Raw genomic sequence first — 6703 nt, 5'->3', positions numbered from 1 at the left:
CGCCGCCGCGCTGGAGCCCGGGCGCCCGAAGCTGGGGGCGCGGCCGCGCTCGCCTCGCAGGGCCGTTCGCGGGCAGGCCCTGCCCTGAAGGGACGAATCGGCTGGGAGCGCGGGAGGTGGAGTCGGCCCCAGCGGCCGCTCCCTGGACCCAACCCGAGGCGGACCCAGGCCCCTGCCCATGCGGGGCGCCCCTGGCTCGGAAGAGTCCCCCGGGCCGGGAGCAGCTCCAGGCAGCGGCCCCGGAGGAAGAGGAAGAAGGGACAGTGCTCAGCTTGGGCGACCCGGACCCTCGCCGCGGCATTTGGAGCCGGGGGCAGTCCCGAACTCTGCGATTGGCGCCGCCGCTCCGAGTAGGGCAGCGCCTGCCGGGACCCTGACCCGGACCCCGTGCGCCTCGTAGGCGGCGCCGCCGCCGCTCCACCCCGTTCTTCCGCGTCTCCCTCTGCCTGGCGGCAGTCACGGCTAAGGTAAGAGCCCCGGAGCGCGAGAGTCGCCGCGGGGGCGCCGTGGTGTGCAGCGCCGGACAAGTTCTCCGAACCTGTCGCTGGTACCCCCTGTACTCGGGATGCCGGCGGGGAGGCCGGGCACACCCTCTGCTGCTCTGGCCGGGAGCCCTGGAGAGGCTGGAGGTCGAAGCGCCCAGTCTCCGACATCCCGAGGACCCCCTCAGGGCCTGCTCCACTTCTGGGCACACAGGCTGCCGGCAGGGAGCGAGCCAGGAGGAGTTTCTGTTTAACACCAGGAGTGCATGTGACCTATACGCGCACCCCGGGCCTCACTTGTTAGCGCTGAGCACCTGTGGTTTGCGGAGCCTGCCGTGTTTGGAGAGGGCCCTCTTGGGCGGTACGCAACTACCTTTCCTGGTGTGATGCTGTGAATAACTTTTCTTGTTTCTTCTTGCAGACAGTCCGGGGCAATTTGGGGGCGAGCTGCCACAGCTTGCGAGTCCCTCTTTAGGACAGAGTGGTTGGTTGGCATTGCTCTCTGTAGGGGGGGATCCCAGCCAGCATGTCCTTCCTATTAGGCAAAGCTGCTTGTGAGGAATGATCAAGCGTACAGCTATCCAGACATTCTTGTAAATGTCACTGCTTTTGAAGTTTTGGAGTGAGGACTCCAAAGTTTGTGTATCCTCAAGTTATTTAGTTCATTGCCTTATCCTCTTTTAAATGTTCCTCTTAAGGAACCTCAGTTGTACAAGCCTGTCCTTGCCTGTTTGATATTTATTAAACCTATGAGCTTCCCCCAGAACAATCTGATTTTAAGTGGGTCACTTCGGAGGGAACAGATTGTCTCTTGCACACTGAATCCATCCCTTGGGTGACCCTGTTTAATGGGGATGGATTTTTTTTTTTTTTTGTCCCTATGCTGATGTACCTCGGTTGAGCAGGTTTCTGCTGAATTCAGAATCCATGAATTTTGTCACTCAGTCCATTAAAATGATCTCCTGAGGGAGCAAAATAGCAGCTTACATTTTCCGTGAATGTCACTGGAAGTTTTACAGGGTCTTATGTAAGTGCCCAGAGAGAGAAAGAGAGAAAGAGAGAGAGAGAGGGAGGGAAGGAGAGAGAGAGAGAGAGAGAAGGGAGTCGGGGGAGATCAGGCTCCTGCTTCCTTCAAGGGAAGGAAGGGAGGGGGTGGCAGGTGGGGGCGTCCACCTCCCTGACATGCAGATGCCTTTTCTCTCTGACACAGGTGTGGAGACCTGAAGTGCTTATCAGTCGGTGGAGGCAGTCACCTCAGGTTAATTTTTCTCCTCACTTTTCCTCTCTTCCCACCTCAGGAGTCAGCTTCGATAGACTTAAGATAAGGAAAGCTTCTAAATTAAGAAGGGAACAAGTGGTGGTGATTTATTTTCCCATCTCTCACAAATGGGTGACATGAATGAATTACTCACCGGCACACTTGGTCCTCACTAGGGATCAAAATAAAAGAAATAAAAACGCCGGCTTTAAGATTTCGCACATCTCTTAGTGTACCTTTATTGTTCAAGAGTACTTTACTTTAGTGAAAATTGCTTGTGGAGAATACATTTATCGAGCCTGTCCCTGTTAATTCCATACCAGGAAGAAAACTCACTCGAACGGAGAGGCAAAAGTCACCAAGATGTAGAGGTTAGTGGGTTTTCCAGAGTGGCGAAGAAAGGAATCAAATCCCCCTAGTAGGACAGAGAGGGTTTTAAAGGGAAGATGGGATTGCTGTGGAGTGAGCAGTAGCTGCTGACAAGTGTGGGCCCTCTTGCTTCACCTAATGAAGTGTGCTGGGGTGTGGATTAACTTTTTGATGTGAGCTAATGCAGATACCTTTGGTTTTTAAACCATACCTGGAAGGGCCTTAGAAATGAAATGAAAGGGTTTTTTCATCTCATCATAGGTCTCGGAAGTGCTTCCATCTCTTGGGAAGGTTGTGAAGGTTTCCTTTGTTTCTGGGTTCCTGAGGTGCGCTTTAAAGTTGATGCACAGTGCAGGGAGGGTGCGTCCTGTAGTGTCGCTATCCTTCAGCCGCCTACAGTAGCAGGACACTAGGGGGGACTAGTTATCTTCTCCACCATTGAAGAAGAAAACACCAGGGCCCGTGTTACTGTGGTTTATCTTGAGGGCTTATGAGCCTATGGTTTATGTTGAGGGTTCGTGAGACTGTGGTTTAATCCTGAGGATTCGTGAGACAAACTTTTTGGTATCCAGTACATGCTTGCACTAATGAGTGGATTCTGAGTGCCTAACGGATGGGCCTGCTCACATCTAAATTGTCATTTGGACAACTTAGAACCAGTTAACTGCAAAATGTTATGTGACATTCTGAAAAGACTCAGTTACAATCTCTTAAGTATTTAAGGACTATACAAAGGCTCTATCCTTTGAATATTAGACCATCCTAATTTTCATCCTAAATCCCTAACAGTTTGTAATCAACACTTCTGTTTGGTTTTTGACGGCATATTTCCTGCAGTCATCATAAAATCACATGGCTTCAAAATGTCTCTGCAGTGGACTCCATCAAACTTCAAATTCACCTTAAAAATACATTCTTTATACTTAGAGATGTTTTGACCGCGTAGTTGCACTTCCATCTCAGATGCTCTCTGCACTTTTAATAGTATGAAATCATTAGTGTCTATAGGCCTTCCAGCAGAATTGGAAGATAATTCTGCTTCCCTGAAGAGCACTGACTGCCTGCCCCTTTGCCTAGATTTACCCAAGTAGCTAAGTCTTATCAAAGCTGATTCCAGAGGTTGGGGGAGACAGGAAAGATGCAAGGTAGAGGCCAAGAAGAGCCTGCTCAGTTTAGAATACTGTCACAAAAACAGGTAAATACCACCAAGATGTTGGTCATACTGGATTCCTAAAGGCCCAGTTCAGCATGTAGAGTTAGACTCTGTTTGAAACCCGTGAACCCCCCTGAGTTACTACTTCTCCCTGAACCCTGGGGTCTGGTAGACTGCATTTGTGACCCTTTACCCATATGTGTAATGCATATTTAGGTAGTTGAAGGGGAGCTATTGTTGTGGTCTAGGAAAAATGATCAGCAGAAAGCTTTATTTCTAACATTAAGGCTTTATAGATTGATTCTCGTGGGCGCAGTACAGCCAAGGGGTAAGAGATTGGAACACGAAAATACCATTGCATTTGCCATTGGGCACCAACGATTGAAAACCGATCCTGTGGAGGATATATGCTGTCATCCTAAGACATGAATGGGGTCTTACGAATTTGATGGAAACCAGATGGCAGAAGTAGAGGCAGGAGGCTGGCCTTCCTTATGGTCCGTGAACAAGATGATGGTGTCTTTTTGGCTAGAGATTCTCAGAAAGGAGGAGCATCCTGAATTGGGGGTGGGGGATATAAGACCCAAAACGCTGAGGGCTCCAGGCACCCTGCCACTGACACACCTTATGGATACAGCCACCTTGCAAAATCTGCTTAGTGTTGGTGAGGCTGCTCTACCTGGAGTATTTACCATTGAGAGGTGTTCAGCATTTCTCTGTCACATTGGCGTGTGGAGAGTAGCAGACAGCAACCAGTGAAGTTAAGGCTTCATTAAATGTATTTTATAAGACTTTTCATCTTTTCGTTTAACAAATAATAATAGACCATTTACCCTGTAGCAGGTGCCATGCTCTGTGTGGAGGTTATAGAGGTTCTACATTTAGCTTCTAGTCTTTTATGGGAGGCAGACATTCAACTATTTTTTGTTTGTTTGTTTCTTTGTTTTTTCTTTTTTTTTTAAGATGGAGTCTTTCTCTGTCAGACAGACTAGAGTGCATGATCTTGGCTCACTGCAACCTCTGCCTCCTGGGTTCAGGCGATTCTCCTGCCTCAGCCTCCCGAGTAGCTGGGATTACAGGTGCCTGCCACCGTGCCCAGCTAATTTTTGTATTTTTAGTAGAGATGGGGTTTCACCATTTTGGCTAGGCTGGTCTCGAACTCCTGACCTTGTGATCTACCTGCTTTGGCCTCCCAGAGTGCTGGGATTACAGGCATGAGCCACCATACCCGGCCCAGACATTCAACTATTATTATCCAATAAGTACTATCCTGCAAACTTGTTCAAGAGATGAGTTTGAACTTCCCAGGGGAGTAGGAAGGAAGGGAATTGCAGGCAGACAGAACAGCATGGAAACCCTAAAGTTATCTATTGTGGTGTGTATGGAGAATAGTCATAGTATGGCTAGAAGGTGAGATGTGCCCAAAGGGAAATGCAGTTTTAGAAGAGAAATAATTTAATAGGATTCCATGCTGAGGACCGTGCCCCAGCTTCTTGCTCTGTGTATTCAAATAGTGGCAAGAATGGTTGCGAGATAAAATCTGAGAATGTTAATTGGTTATTCCTCATTGTTACTACAAACAGAAAATTTCCTTTTTTGTCCATTATCATTCTGCATATAGCATTTTGTCTGTGCTTTAAAAAACTATTAGCAATGCAAATAAAGAAAGGGTCCCTTGTCAACCCTAAGTCTGCCCTCTTGTGTACATGAATTACACTTGGCACTTTCATTATGTCATTATGCAGCAGTGGGAAAAATGACAGTGTCACCTGACATGATATAGTATGAAAAAAAACACACTTAGGTGAGAACAAATTCCATTTTGTCAGATTTGCTCTGGGTAGAGTTACGGTTGTGTTTTAACACCTGAACAAGATTCTTGTATTATAATCATTTCAGTTCTAGTCTAAACTTTCTTTGCTGTTAGAAAAGAAACAGTTTTGAATATCTGGAATGGGAGCCTGGGTGCACATGTCTGCATGTGTGTGTTTCTTGAAATGAGGAAACTAAGGTGGGTGAGGAAGAACAAGCAACAATGTAACCGCCTGAAGGATGTTAGAGAGCTTGGAAAATCACAGTTGTAACAGCAATCTCCAGGGCCAGGTATATTTAGTATATTTTTTAGAAACAGCAAGCAGAAGGACAATGGGGATAAAAGTTAGAAGCCTCTCTCTGTCCCTCTGTGTGTGTGTGTGTCTGTGTGTCTGTTTGTGTGTTTACGATTGTATGTTTATCTTGTCTCTATCATCCATCCCTATGTTGATTGGGAGACAGGGTGCTTTAATCAAGCCTGGGGGATCTGAAGTTGAGTCTTGCATCATCCTGTGCTAACTTGCTGTGTGACCTTAGAATAAATATTTCTTGATATCTCTGGGCTTCAGGCGCTGTCTCTATACATTAGCGTGTTATTGACCTTGTAAGTAGGAATTTAGAGGCCCAGGGAGGGAAAGGGTTTGCCTCAGTCAGTTAGCTTAGCCTCTACACTGACCACTCTTTAGATTTTCTAGTTTTTTCCCTCTGAAAGGGAAAGAAAGAGGCCTGATCAGTTCAAAGGTGCACTCTTCCTTGAAATGTAAAGCACTACAAATACATAAGGCTGAAGAAAAGAATCACAAAGTCTGTGATTGGTCATAGCCATTTTCATACAGTAGCAGCCAGACTTGCCTGCTAACTTCTTACCTATGGTGGAAGCCCGTTAGTTGTGAAATGTTACATTGTTCCTTGACCACTATTTGAGAATTAAGTGCTTTGTGATTAAAAACAACAGCAACAATGCTGTAATTATTTCATAATTAAGTAAATAAAAGCTGAGTTGACCTCTGGATTTTGCAAAGCCCTGACTGTAACTTGGAAAGGGAAACCCATTCATTTGGCCTGAATGGGAGATTACCTTGTGGGGGAGCTGTTGGGTGAATACCAAGGGTCTTTGGAAGAAAAATAGAGTAGAAGAGCAATTGGGTAGATACATAAGTCAGGAAAATTGCAAAGTGACTTAGTTTGATGCCTCCAAATGTGTGAGTTGCTAGAAAGAGGGCTCCTCACTATGGCTAATCTCCTGGGGGTAGAAGGCATTGCTTATTGGAGAGATGAGATCTGAAGTAAGTACGGTGTAAATAGAAGGTTTGTTACATTCTTATTTGGGAGTTGAAGCCAGTGGAGGAGTGCTCTATTTTAGGAGAAGTGGGCATATAAAATGGGATCTTAAAACCAAATAATTTAAGATAAGTTAATTGCAGTACAAAAAGATTTTTACCTTACTAAAGGGATTCATAGTGAGTCTCTTTTTAATAGCTATCAAATTATTTGATGAACACAATCATGACAGACCCTTTTGGAAGCCTCACCTGTTGTGTAAAACCAAGGACTTTTCAGCTGGGCACAGTAGCTCTTGCCTGTAATCCCAGCACTTTGGGAAGCTGAGGTGGGCGGATCACGAGGTCA

The 6703-nt window shown here is 46.5% G+C and overlaps 1 protein-coding gene across 4 annotated transcripts in view; it reads left to right on the top strand.

The window, feature by feature from the left end:
- LARGE1 (LARGE xylosyl- and glucuronyltransferase 1) overlaps positions 1-6703 on the top strand; it is a 622406-nt gene that overhangs the window by 2646 nt on the left and 613057 nt on the right. The window contains exon 1 of one of the 4 annotated variants that reach the window (XM_026447729.1): positions 7-467. The exons of 1 other annotated variant lie outside the window; for it this stretch is intronic. The gene's annotated coding sequence lies outside the window, so the exon portion shown is untranslated. Of the gene's footprint in view, positions 1-6; positions 468-6703 lie in introns of those variants that run through there. 2 more of the 4 variants (XM_026447730.1, XM_026447732.2) reach the window with 2 other exon arrangements.

Source organism: Piliocolobus tephrosceles, chromosome 19 (assembly GCF_002776525.5).
Source record: "Piliocolobus tephrosceles isolate RC106 chromosome 19, ASM277652v3, whole genome shotgun sequence".
Lineage (NCBI taxonomy): Eukaryota > Metazoa > Chordata > Mammalia > Primates > Cercopithecidae > Piliocolobus > Piliocolobus tephrosceles.
This window is presented reverse-complemented; position numbering and strand designations above follow the sequence as displayed.